Source organism: Anguilla anguilla, chromosome 2 (genome assembly GCF_013347855.1).
Source record: "Anguilla anguilla isolate fAngAng1 chromosome 2, fAngAng1.pri, whole genome shotgun sequence".
NCBI lineage: Eukaryota > Metazoa > Chordata > Actinopteri > Anguilliformes > Anguillidae > Anguilla > Anguilla anguilla.
The window spans coordinates 8,536,567-8,560,736 of record NC_049202.1 but is presented as its reverse complement, the minus strand read 5'-3'; the positions used below and the strand labels follow the sequence as shown (position 1 = coordinate 8,560,736).

Genomic DNA, 24,170 nt, shown 5'->3' with positions numbered 1-24,170 from the left:
GTGAAAACCGACAGAGCCTGTTGCTCTCCAGGACCAGGGTTGGAGACCACTGGTGTAGAGCTTGCAGACGGGGGGCCTACACATACTTCCAGGTAGGAGACAAATGGTAGTGGGGGAGTGGAGGTGTGGAGTGAACAGTAATGGGACGCACCCTGAATGTTTCAGGACCTATCCCTCGTGCAAACGCAACGTGTGTTGGGTTGAAAAGGAGGAACTTTTATTCCATGGTCTGGAGACTTGCGTGTCCTGGAATCACCCTAATAATAATGAATCTTTTTTTTTTCTTCCCTTTTCAGTAAAAAAAAAAAAAAAAAAACCCTCCAGTCATTTCCTTTTGTGATTTAATAAAATGGTACCGGTTTTATATCTTATGGGTGATCTGCATTGTGACTGCAGCGGTTCTCGGGGGTTAATTGGAACGCTGCCTTAAATAGCTTGATTTCCAAGGTTCATAATTAAGCCTTTTGACCGAGGTTAAATCAATCATGAACTCCCCCGTGCGTGTTTCCATGGTAGCCTTTGTTCTCCCGGTTTAACCTTAGCAGGGAGGCATGAAATGGGATCAATTGCATCATACGTCCTTCAGCCAACGCATCTCTGCCTTTTCTTCCTTTTGAACCTCCTCTGCCTCTCTCTCCCTCTTGCTCAGTTTGTTAAAATCGTAATCACGTATTGACGAGACAAGACAGCAAAACATTGGCAACATAATTATTACGCAAATAAAAGCGGTCTGTCTCTTAGTCAAGCCGGCGCTGAAAAAAATGGCGATTGTTACTTTGCACAATAACGTGACCAAAGTGACTCCTGCTTCCTTCCTTGTTTTCAGTTCTGAAACCACAACTTCCTTCATCCTCCTAGTATCAGGACCTGTCAAGGAAGGCTGGGCCTCTCGTACGCGTCTCCTTGTCCCCGGTCACGCCTTCACGCACTGCATCTAAGGTCAGTCACCGCGTAGAGCCTTCTGCAAAACGCGCATGTTATTAAATACGACTTAAAATACTAGCGTTTCAGTTTTGCTCTGCCATTATACAGTTGCCACCGATCTGCCGTCATGGATGAACGAAGTACTCTTATTCCCATGCATCTCGTTTGTATGCCCCCTCTGGTACAAGTTATTTTTACCCTAGGATTTTGAATGCTGTTTGGTTCCAACGAACCTTTATATTACTTGACGCATTTAGTTGGCGCTCTACAAAGTGCAAAAAAATCACACCATTTTCCCGAGGATCCAAAATTCATATGAGTCATCGTTGGCTTTTTTAGGGCCACGCTTCATGCTCTGAATGTTTCTTTGAGGGTTTATAGAAACCGTTTTCTATAAATAACGGCGAATAGGAGCCGTACTCCTGTGTAAAAAGAATATATTCTATTTCAGGAAACAGAAAGTAGTTTCAGTATCTTTTAGTATCTCGGTATCGTGTTATCCTTGCTTTGTGAAAGTGCAGATGGATGTTAGCAGTTTGTTGTGTGATAGGGGGCCGCACAATGGTCTGTCAGTGTTATCGTATCCGGGCAATGGGGCGGTTTCCATCAAAAACGGAGAGGAGAGTCGTTTCACTGAATGTTTTAACAACCGTCATTGCCCTCGCGTCTTTCCCAGAATAAAGACCCATTTTCAGTAAACGCTCTTGGTCTGACAGTGACTATGCGGCTACTTTTCGCTAACCCGATGTTTTATGGAATCAATTTACCTTATCACACCACGGAGGAGGAACACACTATATCTAACAGTGGGTGTGGGAGAAGGCAAAAGAAGCAAGTCGAACTCCAAATTCTACTATAAAAACAAGTTGTGGTGGTACGAAAATCACAGGTTGGATTACATTAAGTTTTTTTAATTGTTTTTAAAATGTATTTAAAGCTCTTGTTGAAAGTGTGGCCCTTTTGTCCTGTTGACACTGTTTAAAATTCCTGCAGATTACATGGCAATTTTAAAAGAAACATCTATTTTCACCAATATCATGAACAAAAACAAGTGTTTTGTGTGATTGTGTGTATAGTCATTAACATGTTTTGCTGGAAATTCTCGGGTATTTTGGGTATGGTGAGCTGAAAATTGGTGGGGCTGCAAACTTCCCCTTAAACTAATTATTGGTGTCATTGAAAATCGAAAATGGTTTTATAACTCACAGAATACTCAGTACTATCAGATATTGCCAGCTGTCCTCAATTAGGCCATTTAGTGAGTAGTGATTTTTATTTCCATTGCAAAACTGCGCACGTTTTATAAACATTATTTGTGGGTACATGTAGACCTCTTCCATCCATGAATATTCTCCGCATACTTTGAGAATATTCATGACCGCTGGGTATATCCAGTACATATTTTCTCAAAGTCTGTGTGGTCGTAACCCACCCCGACGGGGTCTGTTTGAAAGTCCCCCTCCTGGCTGGGGGTGACCCGCCCTGCAGCTCAGGGGGGTAACGGGGTGGGGGTTGGGGGGTCTCAGGTCGCGACCCCCCCCCCCCCAGCCCCCCACAGCCCCCCACCTGACAGGACCAGTCAGTCAAGCAACAGGAAAGGAATGAACTGCGGTGGTACGAGAGTGACTGTAGGACGCGTCCATCTGCAGAGCGTACAAATGGATTGTGGGTAAATACCTGGAACTGTATACCGTGGTTCCGAGAGGGGTCGCGGGTCACGGTTCCCGCCATCTGGCCCGGGCGGCGCGAGCCGTAGGCCGCACGCCAGGACCTCACGAGCGCAGATGGCCTGGAAGACAGCGGGAGGTCAGAGCGCCGAGAGGCACACCGAGGAACGTACTGCCCCCCCCCCCCCCCCCAAAAACGCACCGTCGAACCACCAGAAGAGCCGCCAGCTCGCCAGGACGGGCGCCTCTCCCGCTATTTTTACATGCGTTGTGTGGAACGTTGTAAATATTATCCGATATACAATCCCTCTCTACATAAAGCATTCCTTCCCTTAATGATCTTTTTCTCTTTTCTTTTTCTGTATTTAATTTGTTCAGGAACCTTTGACAGCAAAGGGTTTGGTATGACAGCAAAGTGTTTGTTTCTGGGTCATTTGCACCGTTAAAATGCTTTCAGTGTCCGCTTAAATTTCTAAATGCACATCACAACAAGCCAGTCTATTTAAACTGCTTCGACAGGACAACAGAACACGTGGTGCCGGTTTTCTATGGTTGTCAAAAACACGCTTTTGCACTGATTAATTGTGCTCGCCGTTTTTTTGGATATGCGCCCAATTACAGCGGATAGCCGAGCGTTTAGTGCCAAAAATATGCAGAGTCGCTCCCAGGCAGTCTGCACTGGAAACAAAATAAATGTTTTCAGTTAGCGGAGACGGCGAGAGTCCCACAAGCGCGCCGCGTTTCTCTGCCGAAACGGGAAGCTAACGAGCCCCTCTCTAGCCTGGAGACGCGCCTCCCACTCGGAGATAACACGCGTGCCAGCCGCACAACAGCTTGCCGTCCGCCCCGCAGGTAGCGCATCTCGCCCGCGCGGGGGAGGGGGGGGGGGGAGCTGGGGTCCCGTCGTTGTCCTGACGACGCTCTTTAATGGGTAGCATAACGACTGCCGGTTCACCCCGGGCTCCATCAAAAAGCCGAACTCCACCTGGAGCCGGCCCTGCCCGTTCTGCTGACAGCTGGCCCTCGTTTGCCTCCCAGACCCCATGCCTTTTAAATGACAACTGCACTTACGAAGCCCTCCAAGGTGCGTTTAAAAAAAAAAAAAAAAAAAAAAACCCTTTACTGAAGTTCTTTGAATTGAAGCACTTCTATCTATACTGAAACCAAGATTTTATTATTACTTTTTTTTTTTTTTTTTTTTTTTTTATAAAAGAGTAGACTTCACGTTTGAGAGCCTGTCTGTGTGATCTTCCCTGGAACAGTTCTTGCATTTCAACTGATTTTGGTAATGAGGACAAATCTTTTTATCCACCGTAGGACATTAATTATAAAAACTCCCTTCAACGTGACCTGTAGCTGCCACAGCTATAGGAGATTACATCAAGGTTATTATCAAGGAGAGTATAGGTTACATCAGGGGTTTGGCAATTTTGAAAGATAAGAAATCCGGGGTTAAAGTTATTTTTTTCAGCAACACCACGCATATAAAAAAAAAAGAAAGTTAAAAGGAGACAAAGCGCACCTTCAGTCTCAGATCTACACCCGTGACTCAGGGCTTGCGTTCCCTTGTGAACATGCAAGTGCAACCGTACTCAAATTCCCGTGCAGGCACAAAAATACACACAAACACACAAACAGAGCATGCAAAGGAAGGACACGCACACAAAGTACGCATACAAAGGGAAAACACAGAAGTACAGAGGACACACACACACAATGCATATACAGTGCAGGTGGGAAGTACACACACAGAAAAGAAACGCGCAAATGCACACACAAACTCATACAGACGCACAGAAATGACACTCATGACAAATACAAAGCACACGCATACGCTCATGCAAAGGAAGGACACACACTCACACACCCACACAGGGCACATACACACACAGGGCACATGCCCCCCAGAACACCATGCCACACCATGCCCCGCCAAATCCTGAGCTGCCTGAGTTAGATTTGGGCCATCCTATCCTATCCTATCTCTCACAAGCATCATTCTGTCCCCGGTTCAGCCATTGCTGGCTTGCTGCAAGGTCCTGTCAGATAGCGCAGGTATTCGCTGCGGGCGAAGAGCAGCCATACGGTGGCGGATTCCACGGGCCCTGTTGCTGATGAGATAACCGTTTTCCTCGGGGACAGGACCGTAATCTGAGTTTTGGCATCGTTTAGCGAGCACGTCCCACGCCTTTCTGTTCTAAGCAGACCCCTCGTTCAAAGCCGCCGGGCTAAAAAACATTAACGTTAACGGCTTATCACGCTCAACAAAAAAACAGATCAATATTCCTGCCCTCTACCTCTCTTTCTCCCTCTATCTGTCTCTATCTCTCATTCTCTCTCACACACTCCCCCTTCTCTCTCCAACTTTTCCCCTCTCTCTCACTTGCCCTCTCTCCTACTCCCTCCCTCCCTCCATCTTTCACTCCCTCCCTTTCCCCCTCTCCTTCACTCTCTCTTTTTCTCACTCCACCCCTCTTTCTCTCTGCTCCCTTTCCCTCCCTCTCTCCCTTTCCCCCTCTCCCTCACTATCTCTCTCTTTTGCTCACTCCCTCTCTCTTTCTCTCACTCTCCCCCCTCTCTCTCCCGCTCTCTTTCGCTCTCACCCTCTCTCTCCCTCCCCCTCTCCCTCTCCATGTCTCCTCCCCCTCTTCCCTTCTCTCCCCCTCTCTTTCACTCTCACCCTCTCTCTCCTTCTCTCCCTCCCTCTTCACACAGATATTCAGGACGATGGTGGGAATCACACTCCCGTGGGAGTGGGCATCAGTGCTTAGCACAGATGACAACGGAAAATTAAAATGTGACAGTTGGACAGCAAACTGTTCCTAAGTACATGGTGTGGGAGAAATGCATTAATGCTGTTTTATCCTTGTCTACCCTAGTGTGCATGCAAATGAACTGTTTTTTTTTTTTTGTGTGTGTTATTACTGAGGCACTGTTGCATAATTACAGCGTTCGCTTTATTTGATGCGTTTACTGTGTTGCTGTTAATGGCATCCTTTCAGGATGAGTGTGTGAGAAAGCAGAAATCAGTCGTGCTGGTGTGAGAAATCACAGCCTGTCGACATCTGCCGTGTGTGTGTGAGGGTGTGTGTGTGTGTGATTGTGCGTGCATGCAAGTCTAAAGTGAGTAGATGTGTGGGTGTGGGTGCAAGAGTATGGTGTTTGCGTACGTGTGTCTGTGTGCTTGTATGTATGCAAGTGTGTGCGCAAATGAATGAGATATGGTGTGAGTGTGGTTTGTCTGCGCGTGAGTGCTATTTGTGTGTGTGTGCTAGTGAATGTTGTGTGTGCATTTGTGCTTGTGTGTGTGCGCGCATGAGTGAGAGAGTGTTGTGTCAGTTGTGTGTGTACGTGTGCTCATGCGCTTGTGTGTGTGTGTGTGTGTGTGTGTGTGGGAGTGTTGTTTGTGCGTGTGTGTGTGCATACTGGGTGGTAGGTAGTAGTAAGTACAAGGAGCTATGAGATGGAGAAGATCACTCACACTGTGCTGAAAGCAAATGAGTATTCTGTGTAGCAGTCAGTCAAGCAACAGGACAGGAGCGAAGAGCTGAATTACAGAGCCGGAAAAATAGATGTGCAAAATTGCCCATTTGTCAGACGGGCAACACACAACCGGAAATTTCGAAAACATTTTCTCAGAGAAGTACGGGCAGTGGCTTCCCACTGAATAATGCATGACCGTCTGCTTTGTTTGTGAAGCGTCATTGTCCTGACTCATGAACCCAACGGTTCTACAGCGTCTCGGAGGATGAGAATAATCATCGGCTTTATGTACGAGAACTCCACAATGCATGTTCGGTTAGATTTGAGGACAGGGCTCCCATTTATTTGAAAAAGGAATAACTGCGGTGGTAGGAGAGAGACTGTAGGATGCGTTCATCTGCGGAGCGTACAAATGGATTGTGGGTAAATACCTGGAACTATATACCTGGCTCTGAGAACAGCCAATCACGTGTCTGCTTTTCATAGCACATGACATGTCGCATATTAATTCATGTGCAAAGCTGTTTTACACTGTAAAATGCCCAGTGTTAATTCTACTCTAGTTCATGTTTAGTGTTTAACTCCGGTAATGTAAATTCAACTTTGATAGACTAACATAGCATGTGTCTTTGCTATCCTCATGAAAACTATAAAATATACTGTATTTGTTCATTTTGAAAAAAAGAAATCCAGTATTTAAAAAAACCTGATGTAAGAGCAAAGGTTAACTTGCTTTATAAATGTTCTCATATGTGGAGTAAATATTTAATATGAGGCACTGTAGCAGGGCCAGCTAATGCCTGAAGCCCCATGTTTCAGCATTAACCTTCCTGAGGCATCATGGGAAGTCTGATTCTCAAGTTTCTATGTTAGTTATTACTTCATATTTGTTTTTATTTATTTATTAAGACCTTAGATTTGTAAAAATATATATTGTGTACGTTACTTTTTTATTTACAATGTGCACACACATGCAGGCAGGCACACACACGTAGGTTATACATATGTGTGCGCGTGTATGTCAGTGTTTGTATGCTGTATATAGTGTGTGTGTGTGTGTGTGTGTGTGTGTGTGTGTGTGTGTGTGTGTGTGTGTGTGTGTGTGTGTGTGTGTGTGTGTGTGTGTGTGTGTCAGTCAAAAGGCAGCACCTTCTGCTCATGACTGTTAAAAACATTTTTGTTTTCTTGTTGTTTTCCATAAACTCACTCTGTTGGAGTAGAGCCTCCGGAGGGTTGTTATCAAGCGGCAGACGCGAACGCCTGCGTCTTCGTTTGTCTTAACACCGCGGTGATCTGAGATGGGCGGGGAGGGAGCGGGGATAAAAGAAACAATTTCATCGTACATTTTGCGCACAAAACATGCCTCCCATCTGCTCGGCCACTGGGGCTGAAGTCCTAACAGGTTTCAGTTGGCAAAGCGCTAAGCAGAGAGCCGTCAGGCGGTGCAATTTGCCGAGCCGTCGCCGAAGTTTACTGAGATTTTAATTGATTCCGACGTAATTGCATAGAAAGGATCAGCACTGCCCCAGGGCTGGACCGTAATGACTTGCCGCGCAGCATTGTGCCAAAACTCTACCCCCTGTCTCCACATCTTGTTAAAAGCCATATTCCATGACCACCGGGGAGACGGGAAAACCGATAAACAACGATTCTGTATTTACGGATGGTCCTGTAGTCCCTGTCACCACTCTTTTATATTGTGAGATGTGGTATAATGGGTTAGGGAACTTTGTTTCTGCCTCAGAGGTTGCAGGTTTGATTCCCAGATGGCACAGTGCTGTCTTACCCTGCGGCTAGCTACTAAACCTGCATGATAAATACCCAGCTGTATAAATTGATTGCATGTAAAAGTGTACTCTGTAATTTGCTTTAGATGACAGTCTGCTGAACCCCTAAGTGATAAATGCATTTTTTTAAATCAGTGTCTGCTCACTTTGATTATTATAATAATTTAAATAGAGGTACAATTTCGTGTAGTTGGCTTTATATATTTGATATTCAGCGGTTCCTGGGGCATGGGGTAATTTTGCACACTTATGAGAAAACAATATGTGGGGGATTTAAGGAAATAAATACATAGTGATATTATTCATGTGTGTGGGTCTGGAATATCTATATGGTTCACGCTGGCCCCCACATGAAAGAAGCAAGAAGTAATAATTCCTCAAAACAGGCTCTCTTTCTGTTAGAAGGCAGAGGCATATACTGTTTAACTGTAGCTGTAGAATATGGGCTGTGGTCATTGCATTTACCTTGCAGGAATAATCATTAGCTGGTCTTGCAGCTTTAAAAATCAATCTGAGGGTTTTCTGTACAATAGAACCATGCGCGCAAATGCTGCCGTGTGCTGAAATGCTCTTTGGGCTAAACCGCAATCTCGTGGCCCCGGACGCGATTATGTCACGCTGGGGTGCCGGATTGGTTCCTCGTGACCGTGCGAGAGATAATGTGCGCTCCGCACTGTCATTTCCTGCCTCCGTTCTCAGCGCTTCGCTCTTCTTCCTTTTATTGTTGGTGTCAGTTTGCGTCGGAAGAGCCCCGCCCACATAATGAACGGAAGCGGCGCTGTTAAATTAGACCTATTCGCCACTTCCGAAAGCTCGGGTACGGCCTGGATGCACCAGGCGAGTCAACACGCTTTTATTTAGAAGCCGAAAACGGATGATTATTCACCCGTTGCTCTTGAACTATCAATATAGGAGAAAGCCAGACGCAAAGCAAAGCCCCCTAGAGAAAGGTCTAAATATGCACCAAGAAGCTTGAAACAGTGCATGTCATAAATATTGATGTATTTAAAAGAGGAGTTCAGAGCTGGATCGTCTATGAACAGCAGCAAACGCACGGTGATTACACCTCCGGAGATTAATTACATAAAACATTTTTTTTTTTTTTTTTTTTTTGTGGGTTTTTAAAAATGTTTGTGTGTGTGTGTGGAAAATGGCTGATGGGGAGATTGCACCGAGGGGACTGGCCTATACAGCAGTGAGATGTATTCGATCAGCATTTAGGGTTTAGTGAATATAATTTTTGCATTTTTTCATTACTAATTCAGTTTTGCCAGTTGGTTTCAGTGATTACCGTACTCACCAATCTGTGTTTGGAAGAAAAGTTTTTTTTTTTTTTTTTTTTTTTTTTTTTTGCTTTTAATTGTTTTGCATAATTGTAAGGACACATTATGACTGAATCCCAACCATTGTGTTTCCTTCCCGATTCTACTTTTGGTTTAATTTGTGTAATAAATATTTAGAATCTATTTATCGGTAATTGGACTAATAGATTTTTGAACTGAACTGAATTAATTCTTCATAACTGTTAAAGACTAATAAATCATGCTATGCTGTTATATTACACTGTGAGGGTGTGCATTAATTTTTCTGAACAAAGCAGTAAATGTTATGTCTCCAAAACACTGGCCTGTTACGTTAATTGGTTGGGAAGTAAAGACAAAGGGCTGACGTGATATTTTCTCATATGATCATTCCAGTAATCAGATGTTTGCAGTAAAATCTAGCCATGATCAAGTTAAGCTTGCACAGCTGGCCATGAAGTCCAGTCCTTCATTGTTCTAATTAACCACTGATTTGCATTGCAGTACATTTATTTAGCAAATTCTCCTATCCAGAGCAACTCACAACTCACAACGCAGGTGTATCCTCCAAAATTACAAAGTAACACAGTTATTGTGCCAGTTTTGGCCAACAGTGTTAGGTTTTTCATTTCATTGCTTGACCTGAGCACACTCGATGTGAGGTCTTTTGAGCCAAAATGTCCTCCGCGTGCTTGAAAAACTTGAGGTTCAATACAGGCTTTCCTCCGTGTTTGTATGTAAGTTACCTGGAAAATAAGCACGTGGCAGTTAGACTTCAGAGCGTGGATGGAGAGAGCACTGCAACGCTTACTAAGAGAGGCTAAAAATTTGTATTGATGCTAAGTGGTTAGAGAGAATGTTTATTAGGGGAGAATGTTGCATGTAAAAAAATGTAGATGATAAACTGGTTAGAGAACACATTTATGAAGAGAAATAAAATGTAAAAATGAGAACAGATGATGATGGAAATTTTACAATGAACATTATTTTAATTCTGCTTACTTCTCTCCAGGTGTTATATTCCAATTAAATAAAATTACCCGAAGGGCAATTCTTTGAAACAAAATGGGAATAGCCTCCAATATCCATCTGTGAGCAATATATCCAATTTTATTAACTTACTGTTTTATGGAGAACTTACAAAGGATTCAGACAGCTTTTTAAAGATTATTTAAAAATATTGCACAGTTTACCATGTGCTTATTTCCATTGTTACTCTTTTCTTTTTCCTTCAAAGAAGCCATTGAATGAAAATGACTTCAGGAATGACTGCTTTGTGACTGAGTTTGTGAGATAATTTTTTTTAACTTTAATTAGTATTAACAATCAGATACAACATGTGGAAACAGTGTAGCGTAAAATCTGAAATTAGTTCAGGCTGGAACAATTAAAAACAAGAAAACATAATTATAAGTCTCCTTACTATGAATAAAAAGGAAATAAGTTAATAAATATGAATAAAAATATGACATTTAGTGAAGGTTTTCAGGTAGTGCTATATAAAGTCACCCGATTTGGTGGATGATTTAGTAAGCTGATGTCATCATTAAGATCAAAACCTCTGCTCTCATTTGATGTGGCTCTCCTGTGGGGCCTATCACGTGGATAATAAGTATTGTCAGGAACCAGTTTAAATGGGAAAACCAGTTTCCTTTGAGGGGAAAAAAAATCTTTGAAAAATCCATATTTAGATAAGAGAAGTCATCCCCCATATCACAGAGCACAATTTGATTAATGGAAGAAAAGCCTTATCAGTCACCTGCATTGTTTTAAAATATGTTCTGGTCCTTGGGTTTCATAGCTGAGGGGTACTGAAGGAGGTGGGGAAGGAGAGAGGTGGGAAAAGTAAGAGAGAAACAGAAAGAAAGGGAGAGAGGAAAAAAGAGAAATGGAGAAAGAAAGGGAGGGGGAAAGGGTATGAAAGGGAAATGGGGAGACGGAGGAAGAAAGGGTATGAAAGAGAGAGGGGAAGAGATCTTAAACAGACGTCTCACACGGACTTGTTTGATATGCGATATTATAGCAGAATATATTCCCTCTCATCTCCCCCCCCCCCCCCCCCCCCCCCGGTTGCAGCTGTGCACTCCTAGGATTTAATCCCATGGTCTGCTGCGTTTTTCCATCTCCCCTCCGATCCCCCAGGGGGCATCGGCTTGATCTACATTCACCGCATCATCGTGTCGGAACGGGCCGCGATCGAGCGCGCCGCACCGGCCCCCGGCCGCCAAAGCTCCCCGGAGGCGTTTAACCCTTTCAAGGGCACGAGAGAACAAATGTGTGCTTAGAAGGTTCTTAACTGAGCGTTCTAATGCTGATGTAACAATCGCTGCTGGTGACTGAAAGCGATGGAGTTCTAGAACACTGATGTAGAACCAAAAAACAAACTCTAGTCTTCAAAGGGTTAAGGGCTTCAGAGTCCCAGAAACACAAGAGCTTTACTGCCTTACACGGAAATATATGAGCCATTTTTATTTTATTTTATTTTTTTATTAGTGTAGTATATCATGGTGTAGTTATTCAAATGGCAGTGCGGCATAATGTTAACTGGGAGCTGGGCTTTGGGCTCAGGCTCTGTGTCTGGACATGGCTCTACCATTGTACCTTCGAGCAAAGGCACTCAACCTGAATTTCACTAAAATATTCAGCTGTATACTTTGAGCGTCTGCTATACACACACGCGCGCACACATACACATACAGTACATACCTATACACACACACACACACACACACACACACCTGTGCAGAGGGAGAGCCCAAGTGAAATAAATCCAAGCTCGAAATGGAGATGAAGAACCTTCCGGCACTGATCTCTGAAGAACCTTCCGGAACTGATCTCTGAGCTCGCCACAGCCATCTCTGCCTTCTCTCGTGTCATCTGGCATTTAGCCGAGATGAAACGAACCGGCAGTTCTGAGCCTTAAACAGCTGTTAGAAGTGAGATGTGCCATGACTGATCCATGCCAGCTTTTTACTTTCCTGTTATCTTCACACCACTCTATGGCAAAAAGACACGGTACATTTATTCATCATGAATAAAGTAAAATAATAATTAATAATAACAATAATATTACTACTACTACTACTACTACTACTACTACTAATACCACTAATACTACCAATACTAATACTAATAATAAAATACTGCAAATAAAAGTGTTTCCAGACTTCTAGACCCTGAGGACTGGATTTGACTGCTTCAAACAAGGTTTAAGGTTGTCTGATGCCCAGCGCTTGAGTGTTTGATGTAAACAGAAGTGCAGTCTGGCTAGTTTTCGGTTTGTAAGAGTACTCCGTGGTGCTGCGTAATCTTACCAGCATGCAGAAAGAAACTAGTGGACTGAAGTAGAGAATGGTGTTTGGCGGAAATTGAGCTCCATGATTTTATGTTTTTGGGTCATCAGACATCAGCTCGGTAATGGCGAATGGCGGTAACGGGTACAGGGATACGCGCTACATGAGTCAATGGGAAATTAAACCACTGCGAATCCCGCAGCGCTGCTGGATGCCTCATCCTGTTAAGGCTCAGTTATAAGTCTGTGGATGGGCCCCACGGTCTGGTATCTGTTAAGGCCCTGTTCCAGTGTGTGGATGGGCCCCACAGTCTGGTATCTGTTAAGGCACTGTTCCATGCTGTGTGTGGATGGGCCCCACAGTCTGGTATCTGTTAAGGCACTGTTCCATGCAGTGTGTGGATGGGCCCCATGGTCTGGTATCTGTTAAGGCACTGTTCCAGTGTGTGGATGGGCCCCACGGTCTGGCTTCCGTTAAGGCACAGTTTAAATGTGTGAATGGGCCCCACAGTCAGGTATCTGTTAAGGCACTGTGTGAATTGGCCCAGCAGTCTGGACTGTGCCAGGGAAGAATGCTGCCGCCAGCCCTGTGGGTTGGTGCCTAATGGCCCTGGTGTCACCCAGAGAGGGAGGATTACAGTTGGCAGGGATGACCGCGTCTCATCGCTCGCTGGCGACCCCTGCTGGTCGATCGCAACAGTCCAGTCTGCTTGCTCGAGCTGCACACGAGGTGTCTGCCTCCGCCTCCCGTCTGTGTGAGCGCTGTTCGGAGGGGGGGTTGGGAGGGAAATCAACAAACTGTGGGAGAAAAACTCCCGCATTCATTCATCACTATGATGTCTGATAGATTGCATTGTGTAAATTTCAATTTTATATGCGTTTTTAATCAATATCAGTATGTGGGAGCCAGTGTGAAATGCAACGTTGTAAAACTCTTGTCTGCTGTGTTGGATGTGTGTGTATTGCATGTCATATCCAAGATCGCAAGTGAGTGTTCCGACTGCGATTAATAAAGTATGACCTAACCTAATATAACCTAATGGTGTTTGTATTCTCGGTCATACCTGCATATTCTCTGGAGATTTTTGTGGGGTTTTTTTGCTGCTGGTGGCAAGTTTCAATATGAAACCACCATATTTCCAATCCACAAGCAATCTGTGGATTAATGAGCAAACAGATTCAACTTCGATTACAGGTGAATTGCATTTCGATTGAATTTTCAAACCTCTGAAACAAAGTGAACCTTTGTAAAGCTGAAAAAAAGAGGTTCTTTTGAAAAGAGACGAGAATCAACTTGTAAGTATACTGTGTGAAGGTGCCGCAAAATTACTCTCAGGACGGAATCAAAGGATCTCGGCTTTCTCGTGATTGGTTGAAACCTAGTTCAAAGCGCTACCGTTCGACTGAGGAAGCGCACGGCCCTCTTAATGCAATGCCTACTGATGCAAAAACAGTGCCTTAACAAGGCTGATTTGTGTGGGTTTTTTAAATGGTCTTTTAATTCAGTCCAGTGTGTATGTGCATTAATAATAGCTGGCAAGCTTGAATGGGGAAAGTAGCTCTGGTAGCATGAGTACTGTCTTTGTTTTGGTGCCAATGATTAGTCTCTCTGTCCCTTGAAAGCTGTGTGTTTTGCACAATGTAAAAAATTGGCTCTGTATTATTCTGATAGTCCATACCGAATGCATTTTTCATATTTAGTATTTTATATTTTAACACATACCATGTGAGTTTTGTGAGGATATTTTTCTTTTCGTTTTTTTCCCAGAAAGAATATGGAAACTGAGGCAGAGGAATTTATTATGTGTTTTCTTTTTTAATTTTTTATCTCACCCTTGGCTGCCGTCATTTAATTGTAATTTCGGCTAATTAATTGATCCTCCTTAATAGGCCTCCAGGCTGGAGTCGGGGACGACGGCTGGATTGTGCCTTTATTATAAATGATGTGTTGGAGTGCACTGCAGTGCTTGTGGTCCTGCTTTACGTTGCATGGTCATAACAGTGGGTAATTACACTGCGTCTGTATTGGACGGTGTGGTGTAACTACTGTCTTATGTCATAATTACTGGTAAACAAACCCGTTGCTTGCGGGCTTTTAATTTTCCCGCTGCAGTAAAACAATAAAGACTGCAGTCACGGTAGTCTTGACCTCGAGAATTAAGTGTTTGGCATTCAAATTGAGACGCAGAATTTGCACTTGAAAGCATTTTTTTTGACAGTGTGTATGTACGCTGTTGTTACTCTATACCTACTTCTGTAGTCACTGTGTACTTACACAGGTTTTAGAATTTAGGATTTGGGTTTAGCATATAGGGTTAGGGTTTAGCATTTATGATTACAGTTTAGCCCTTAATGTTAGGGTTAGTGTTAAAGGGTTGGGTTTAGCTTTTAGGGTTTAGGGTTTAGGTTTTGACCTTTGGGTCAGGGCAAGGATTGAATTGACTGACTGATGTACAACAGAATACCCTTCAGTTATGCATATTGACACGTTGCATATAGTTGACAGACATGGTCATAATTATATTGAGCTGTACAGTCCACGCTCTATGTATTGATCTGGACTGGGTGCTGCGCTCTGGACATTAATCGACCAATTAAAAGCTTATGGCATGAGGCTATGAATGCTAACAGGAAACCCAAGCAGGCCTTGTGGTCCTGAATGCTGTTCTACAAAGATAAACGTCCAGTGTAAAAAAATCAACCGTGGCAGTGTATCTTTTTACTCTATGTCCCTATAGGGACAAAAGGCACTATATTGAAGACTGTTGGAGTTAATTTAACACCGGGAGTTTTTCAGTGTTGCAAACTGATTTTGAGACTGAATCACATGTACCCTCACTGGTAAAGTAACCTCCGTGCCCCCAGCCCCCCCCCCCTCCAAACTCCCCCACCCCCCACCATCTGAAAAAAAAAAAAATCCTGTTCAAGAGGCTCATGAATTTTGGGTGCAGGAATGACTTGAGATTCCAAAAAAGCATTATGGGTTGTTACAGAGGAACATAAACTACAAGGTTGCAGATCTTTAAAAAAAAAAGTGGATGGATGCTGGCAGCTCACAGTTTGCTGCGCTAGCTGACTATAACTCCCACAAGACGTTCGCCTTTCAGTGTTGCAAATGAAATATTTTGCAACCCCAGCTGAAGGTGTGGGGGCAAAGCATAAATTTAACATGGGAAAAAAAAGGAAGAAAAAAAACTTGAGGGTACATCTAAAATTAATAGGGTTACAGAGGCCATGCTAACCGGGCCCGATCCACGGGACCTTGTGCTTGGCGATGAGCAAGGGCATTCGCATCACGTTGTGGAAATATTGGTTGAAATTGCTGACGGTTACAGTTTTTTTTTTTTTTTTGTCCTGGTACCAATTTCTGCCCTCCTTTTTGTGTTTTATCCCAATTTGGAATGCCTAATTTTACCCATTGGCCAGTACCATCCCTACAACCCCATCCCTTGAAACCCTTTCCACGGCCTACCACTCCTCTCTCTCTCTCTCAAGTCCCCCAGCTCAGCTGCACAGTCATGACATCAGAGGGGCTGCACTGCGTGCGCAGGTGTAGCAGGTGAACTGCAGGTGCCTGCTAGACCACAGTCGTAGTTCTACCTCAGTGTAGCTGGTACAGCACAGGCAACCAAAACCCTCCTTTTTCCCTGGTTGACCTTATTGGCAGTTCTGCACCATCATGAAGGAAGGAAACTGGAAGGTATTGGAACATTCAGTGTAATGATCAGGGTACTGTAACCTAAAAGTCGTAGGTTCAATTCCCAAGTGGAGCATAGTAGTTGTACCCCTGAGCAAAGTACTTAATCTGAATTGCTGCAGCATGTGTCCAGTATGTATAAAAATTGGGACTATGTAAAGATGTTAAAAGCTTTGTAATTCATCCATAACAACAAGACAACAAGATGGCCCAAGATGGCATTTAGGAAAACGCTCTTATCCAGAGCCTCTTGCATAAGTGCATACGAAAATATTTAAAGCAACAAAGTGCTGATCCCAAACCATTAGGGTCACTCACAAACGACAGGACCCATTAATTCATGACTTACTTAGTCACTAAATGCATGAACTTAAAACGCGGGTCCAAGAGGGAGACTGAGATTACAGTGCTTGAGGTAGCGCTGTAGTTGTGGCTCGTTAAAACGAATGAAAAACGTTCAGCATTAGCCAAGCCCGGGTGCAATTTCAGCAGGTGAGGTTTCTCAGTCTGTGGAGGAAGATAAACCTCTAAAGGTGACTCTGCTGTCCTCAACAGTCAGCATTTCTGTTCGGCCTGCTTTTTGCCCACTGGTATGTTTTCAGTTCCCTGGGTTGCTCGGTAAAAACTGTTCGTATTTCACAGTCTGTAGTTTTTTGCGAGTGGTCATACGTTGGGTCAAGCGTCCAACATGTAGTGTTGTCATACAACGTGTCGTACTACAATGCTTGAGATTCGACCTTTCCCCTAGGAAGTCAACCTTGCTCTACTGCTGCTGTAAAGTCCTACAGTATGTATAGTGTTAAAATCTGGATAGCTTCAAAGGCATTCTGTACTTCTGGTTTGGTCATGGTTGCTATAGAAACTGATCCATTCAACCTTTAAAATTAGTATTTTTTTCTTTCTTTCCCTCACTTTCAGATGCCTGCTGGAAAAATATATCTACAAAATGAAAAGTTAATTTCCATGTGACACCATCAATACGTTTGTGAGTTGAGTTTCTCACTCGCGTATTAGTTTCCAAAACCCGTCTGTCACTGATTGCAAATATTCAGTCTAATAACTGTTGAATTGATACGGATCTGTCGGTAAAATAAGAACATGATACCTATTCAGTCTTAACACTCTTCAGAATTCTGCAGGTGTGAATTATGTTTAAATGTCATGCAGCAAAGATTACTCGCAATTTGAACTGCGTATACAGTGACATGTTAACAATAACCGGACGTGCAAAAAATTGGAAGAAAAATGTCACCGTAATCAAAGCCGAGTAATAGCCATAATGGCACGCCCGCCTAAACCACAAATTATCAGGTGGAAATGAAACGAAAATAATGAAACATTACTTGTGGGCATAAAAAGTGCCAAAAAAAATCCCTTGAACAATGCCAAGCTGCAGCTCCCTGCCAGGTCTTAGGAATTCAGATCGGAAGTGTGGAAATTGCTTATGAATGCAGTGGCTATGATTGTTTCTATAGAAACTAGGTCGACGTGGTAGCCATTTGTAATGAGTATATTTTTGAGGACGTAGTTGTGGAAGCCGTGCATGTGTGTTTACTCTTTGACGAGTGAGAAGTTTTTCCTTTTCTATTGAAGTTCACACAAACCCATCAGACACCAAAGGAATCCACCATAAATAAAAGTTTAAAATTCTACTAAGCGTGTCCTCATATTCCTGCACTCTGCGATAGCTCAAGAAGCAATTATTGTTCAAATCCTCCGCATTTACAACAATACACAAACGGGAACATCAGCATAAATCTGTTTTATTTAATTAAATCAAATGGCACCACATTGCACCCCATGGAAAAGTAATTTATTATATTCCACTCAAATTTAAAAGAATATTTAAATATTGCATCTTTACATATAATTAATAATTTCCTATTTTCTTTTCTTTCCGGGTCTTGCATACAAAACCCTCTTCAGACATCATCTGAAAAATTATTATAAGGGAGTTGCCAATGGGAGAAGAAATGATGCTGCACACAACTCAAATGCGGCGGATGAAAATGATGCCACTTATCAATTTTCTCTTCATACACGTCCCTGTTTTTTTCGGGGATAGTCAACATCATGGTGAGTGATTACCCCTACAGAGCAACAAAACGAGGAAATATATGCACCGACAGGAAATTTGCAACCGCTACAAAAAAAAAAAAAAAAAACGGTGCATGCTGGGGGAAGGAAATGTCAGAAGATGGAGAGACAGTTTATAACCATCAATTACCTTCAATTTTATAGGCACTGGCTGAACAAAAAAAAAAAACTAACTCGATGTGGTGGCACTCTGAAAGCTCCACAGAGCATGCAGGGCTGAAACAGACTGGGGTGAGAGAGTCCACTTTCTGGTGTTTTCCTGATATTTTTTCAGTATTTGTGTGTTTTTGTGTGTGTATGTGTATATATATGTGTGTGTGTGTGTGTGTGTGTGTGCATGCCTGCATGTGTGCGCATGCATGCGATGATGGTTATTTTGGATACTTCCAGAAGTTTCTGACAACCTGCTGGCTTTAAAATGGCTGAAATACGGGCAGTGGGAAGTTTGTCCTCTAAAGCAATAAAATGCACTTCGAGTAACTCCAAAGCAGCTCGTACCGCAACATTATGTTTCCAGAGACTGCTAATATATGAATTACTTAGTTTTATGGGGTTTATTCGCATTTATAAACATAAATATTGGTTTTTATATGGTGCCAGTATTTCTTTCCTTGGTGCGCGGTGGTCTCAGGTTGCTTGCGCCATAAGAAATCATTCCAATGGGAAAAGAGGATTAAATGTGATTTTTTTTCTTTCTTTCTGTTAAGAATAATCTGGTAATATAGTCTTGTACAACCTCTGGTGGCATAATATGCTGCTTTGGAGTTACTTGGAGTTTATTTTAATGCTTTGGACCGTGAAGCCCTGAATATTCCACAAACCTCCAGTGCCCCCAATACCAACCACTGTAAAGCCAGAAAAGATCCTCAGACACTTCTGTAAACATCTCAAATATCCTTCATCACACACAAAAGCCGTCTGAGCGAATCCAAAACATACACCGAAAACTGAAATAGTACCAAAAAAAGCCCCTGACAGTGAACTATGGCTTTAACTCCACAAAGCTAAATGTTAAGCGTTGAATCAACTCTTACTGAGTACACACGGTCCCTGTTGGGCTCATATGTACTCTGTTAAGAGTTGATTTAACACTGGGGAATTTTTCCCTGTGTAAGAATGCTGCTTTCCTGGGCTGTAAGCTAGCAGCGCCGAAACGGACGGCGCTCGTGTTCCACACACGGAGTGAGAAGCTGTCAGGACTGAAAGCCTGGCAATCAGCATCCGCTCAGAACCGGAGCTGGAAAGGGTCAGGGAGACCTCCCCTCGCCCACGCGTCGGGCTGTCAGGGCTGGAGCTGCGCTCGGCCGTGCAGCAGAGCTATTTTGTCAGAGGCGGTTAGCAGTCAGCGAGCGGCGTATACCAGGCGAAGGCGAAGGATTTCACATATGAGGAAAGCCGAAGGATCGTCCACTGTGCTGTAGCGTTCAGCGGCAAGGGAGGGGGGGAAAAAAATCAGCATGTAGAAAAATCTCTCTGATCTCTCAATGCCCCGGCGCAGTGATGGGGACACTGTGCCGTAGGAGAGGCCATCTTTTGGATGAGACTTTAAACGGAAGGTCCTGACTCACTGTGGCCATTAAAGACCCCATGACACTCATCGCAAAGAGGAGGAGGGTTCCGTAGTGTCCTGGCTAAATTCCCAACCTGGCTCTCTCAACCTGCCGCCCCCTGATCATCCCCTGATTTGATTGGCTAAAAAAAACTGTTCTCTCCCTCTCACCTCGGCTGACGTGTGATGAGCGTTCTGGCACAAAATGGCTGCCATACATCACCCAGGTTGGTGCTACACATTGATGGTGGGTGAGGCGAGTTTCCCGCTCATCACTGTAAAGTGCTTTGCGTGCAAGAATACCACTATATGAACGCAATTAATTATTTTTAGGATATTATTATGATGAAGGAGAGGAAGGGATGGTGGCGCAGCATGCTGTTCAGAAGCCTGGGCTTGCAACTCTAACTGATATTTTGCTGCTTGTGTGGCTGTGCTGCCCTGTTCTACATTACAGCACAAATGCAAACTGCAACCAACTACCCACATTCGAGAGAGAAGCAGATGAGCACAGATGTAGGATTATTTATTTGTAAAGCAACATATTTCATCTTGTTTACATTGTTTACACAGGAGAGAACATTAGTTCCTATATTCATCCTGTATTGCAAGTTGCTCGAGATAGGACTGTCGGCTAAATGAATGTAAAGTAATAAAATGTACTGCAATATATATGCACAGTTATATGCATTTATATTCATTTATACATATATTAGAATACACATTAGCTCATTGTGCAATTTATAACGATCAGCACAGTAATCAACAAAATATTTACATTGCTATATTGTTTGACATATTTTCTGGGGTGAGGTGGGGGTGGCTGTGTGTGTGATGAGAGAGAGAGAGAGAGAGAGAGAGAGAGAGAGAGAGAGAGAGAGATTTTTGCGGATTTTTGCATTTTTAATGTTCTTCCTTCTGTGGCACACTTCTGATACGTAAACACACGGGACGTGAATCTCCCACCTTGATATGAGACGTTCTGTAAACTCTGCTGAAATTCAGTCGTCTGACCTTCTGAAGCGACACCTGCGGACGCCGGAGGAATGTGAAATTAATCAAGCCCGCAGCCGGGGCCCTGGGGCTCGCTTAGCGTCCGTCTGCGCAGCGTGCGCAGGGGAGAGTCTGGCTTCTCTCTCTCTCGCTCCCTCCCTCCCCCCCCCCCCCCCCAACCCAAAACGTGGCGTTTCAGCGTAATGTAGGTCAAGCAGCAGTTTCTGGAGTGATCGGCCGTCACAGGGATGCTGCCCGGCTGTTGATGAAGTAATCCCAAATGATCGGCAGGAATGATCCACCGAGGTGGGAAGTGAGACTAATCCTCACTCTGATGCCGCACAAAAATCACTTTGTGGTATCCGATCCTTTCGAAGTCCAATTTAAAGCGATTACGTTTCGGCGCGAATAGAAATGTAACTCACTTGGCTCTTTGTTGTATCACCCCAGCCACCCCACACCCCCTCCCCCCCCCCAACTTTTTTCGCTTTCAAACGAAACGATCTTGACAAAATGATCCCGACAATTTCGAGAGATGAATTGTGTTTTTATGTGAGCGTCCTCCAACACCGAAGTTGCGCGAGAGTGTTTGCCTTTGTGGAAGAATATCCGCCGTAGTGAAGGCCATTGTTTGATGCACGTTTGCGGTACCCGTCCCCTGCAATCACCCCCCACCCCCCCCCCACCACATCACCACCTGTGAACAAAAAGACAGAATACGGCACAAAAAAAAATGAACAAACAAACAAATTGGGCGTTAATCGTCTGAGCAAGCCGTACCGTGCGAACGGTATTTAGTGTAAACTCTATCCTTTATTCATGAAGACTAATTTCCCATGTTTACTCAGGAGGGTGAAAGCATATGCATAGCAGCCCCGCTGCACCTTATATGGTCCTTATCCCACGGTTGCTCAGGTCCCTTTCACTGTAGCCATGCCAATCTCATCTGAAGAAACAGACAGCTCTTTGGCAACAGTATCCCCCCATCTATATGTTGCTAAACCCACGTACTGTATTAACCATCTCCAAACATCCTGAAAATCAGAGAAGGGACACAAAAAAAAAATTTTCCTAGGAAAAATCTGTTTCCTGGCATGAAAAACACTACAATACATTTTTCACAAATTATTAGTTCTCAACTGGAAGTAATTTGCCCCTGTTGGCTTTTACAAGGTACTTTTCATATATTCCCAGGGTTTACCATCATCTGAGGAGCCTTGGTATATGTTAAAATTTAAGATTCTAATCTGGAAATTCTAATTCTCTTCTATAGAAAAATTCATCAAACAATTTGAGCCTAGAGCATGCAGTCCATAATGTGTGAATCCACGATCAAATCGAATGATGTCTACACAATCCGCAATACTAAATACAGGGCTAATTGAGAGCACAGTCCATGGGGACCCCTTGGTCTACCCCAGATCCATCTTTAATTGGGAGCCCCCCCCCCCCCCCGGTCCACTACAGTTTCATTTCAAAGGGTCTCCAGCACTGGGTCTTCGGTTCCCAAAAATATCTTTTTTTTTTTTTTAATTTCTTTTTTTTTTTTTTACATACTTCCTGTTTTAAGATGACCGGATGGAATCTTGCAGAAGTGGCGTGCTGGTAATGGTCACGCGGGCTGAAGGAAACGGGTGAATGAGAAGATTGGGGAGGGGAGGGGAGGGGAGGGGAGGTGGAGCTGTTGTGCAGCTATGCTAATTTGCTTGTAATTGCACGAGGAGTCGTGCTAACCGCCCTGACGGATGCGTGCAGCCCTGCGGGTGTGCTCCCGTCGTGAGTCGGTTTCACTTCCTGTTTGCGACGCAGCCAGCGCACTGCCCTCCACTGCGCGGTTCCCACGTGTCGCAGCCCGGCGCGTCCGCTAACGGCTGGCGTGGGCGAGCAAGCGATTAGTCATAATGTGCAAATACATTGTGACACACACATACACACACACACACACTCACCACACACACAATCACACATACACACACACACATGCACGTATGCGCACACACACACACACTCACCACACACTCAAACGCATACACACACAATCACGCAAACACATTCATACACACACACACACACGTATGCGCATACACAAACGCATACACACACAATCGCACACGCACACACACACACATACACAATCACTCACACACGTAGACAATAACGAAATCAGCTGGTCACTAAAACTGCGAGCGTGGCCGCCACTATGATCCCAGTATTGAATCGTTCAGCCCTGCGGTTCATCCAGAAGCCGAGGCGTGAATTTACGGCGCAAGCCAGAATTCACCTTTCGTGACCTATGATGCCCTACAAAGCCTAACTACGCAAAGGGAAAAAACTGAGAAAAGTGGCTTTAAAGTGTTTTAACTGGTCAGCCAAATGGGTTATAGGTATATTAGTGGTATTGCACTAATTGTACATGTGTTCATGAGGTAATTTTTATTCCCAAAAGCCATGACGGCTGGCCAGTTAAAACACTATAAAGCCATTTTTCTCAGTTTTACCCTTTGCGTAGTTACTGCAGTTAGGCTTTGTAGGGCAGTATGTATCTCTTGTTTTTAAATTTTTTGACATTTCATCGTCAGAATCTACACAGATAAAGTCAGACTTTCACCCCCCCCCCCCCCCCCCCCCCCCCCCGGCTCCTTACTAAGCTCCTGAGCGATCTTGAATTATTACCGAGCTCCAGTCGGGTTTTGACACGCTTCCAGAAGATGACAAATTAGTCGGCTCGCCTATTTGGTCAGAATGAAAAAACAGATCGATACTATCCACTGGAGGTCCTTCTTTTTCTTCATAAACTTTAGCACTGCGTGTACCAGCGGCAGTGTGGTGTAACGGTTAGGGAACTTAGATGGTTACCTAAAGTTTACAGGTTTGATTCCCAGGTACATTTCGAGCAGTGTACTTAGGCCTGCCCTGAATTGCTTCAGTTTATATCCAGCTGTATAAATAGATAATACAGTGTGTAATAAAAAGTTGTTGATTGCTCTCAAAATACTCTCCAAACATATTTGTTAAAAAGAACACACAATGAGTCATTTTTTTAACACACCTAGTTCAGGACAACACATTTTGTGTTATTTTCAATAGTCTGTGTTAAAAAAAAAAGTTTCCCTTTGTAACACACACATTGTATGTTTGCAACACAAGAGTAGTAACTTTGAAACAACATTTGTTGAAAATAAAGCTAAAGAAACAAAAAAGTGTTCTAGATATCAACACATCTCTTTTTCAGAGGGCATGCTAAATGCCTGTAAGGTGTGTAATGTACTGTATTGGTAGTAGGCCAGGGTTTCCCAAACTGTAGGTAGTGGCCAACTGGGAGGTCACTTTGTGGTCAGATTGTGAGATTGGCTACATGTGAATTTTTTTTAAATATAAAA

The 24,170-nt window shown here is 43.7% G+C and overlaps 1 long non-coding RNA gene across 1 annotated transcript; it reads left to right on the top strand.

The window, feature by feature from the left end:
- Nucleotides 1–18,396, top strand: LOC118220119. The gene is made up of 3 exons (XR_004763920.1): nt 1–92; nt 827–939; nt 18,078–18,396. It is a non-coding gene; the product is annotated as an uncharacterized LOC118220119 (long non-coding RNA).
- The last annotated feature ends 5,774 nt before the right edge of the window (nt 18,397–24,170 follow it).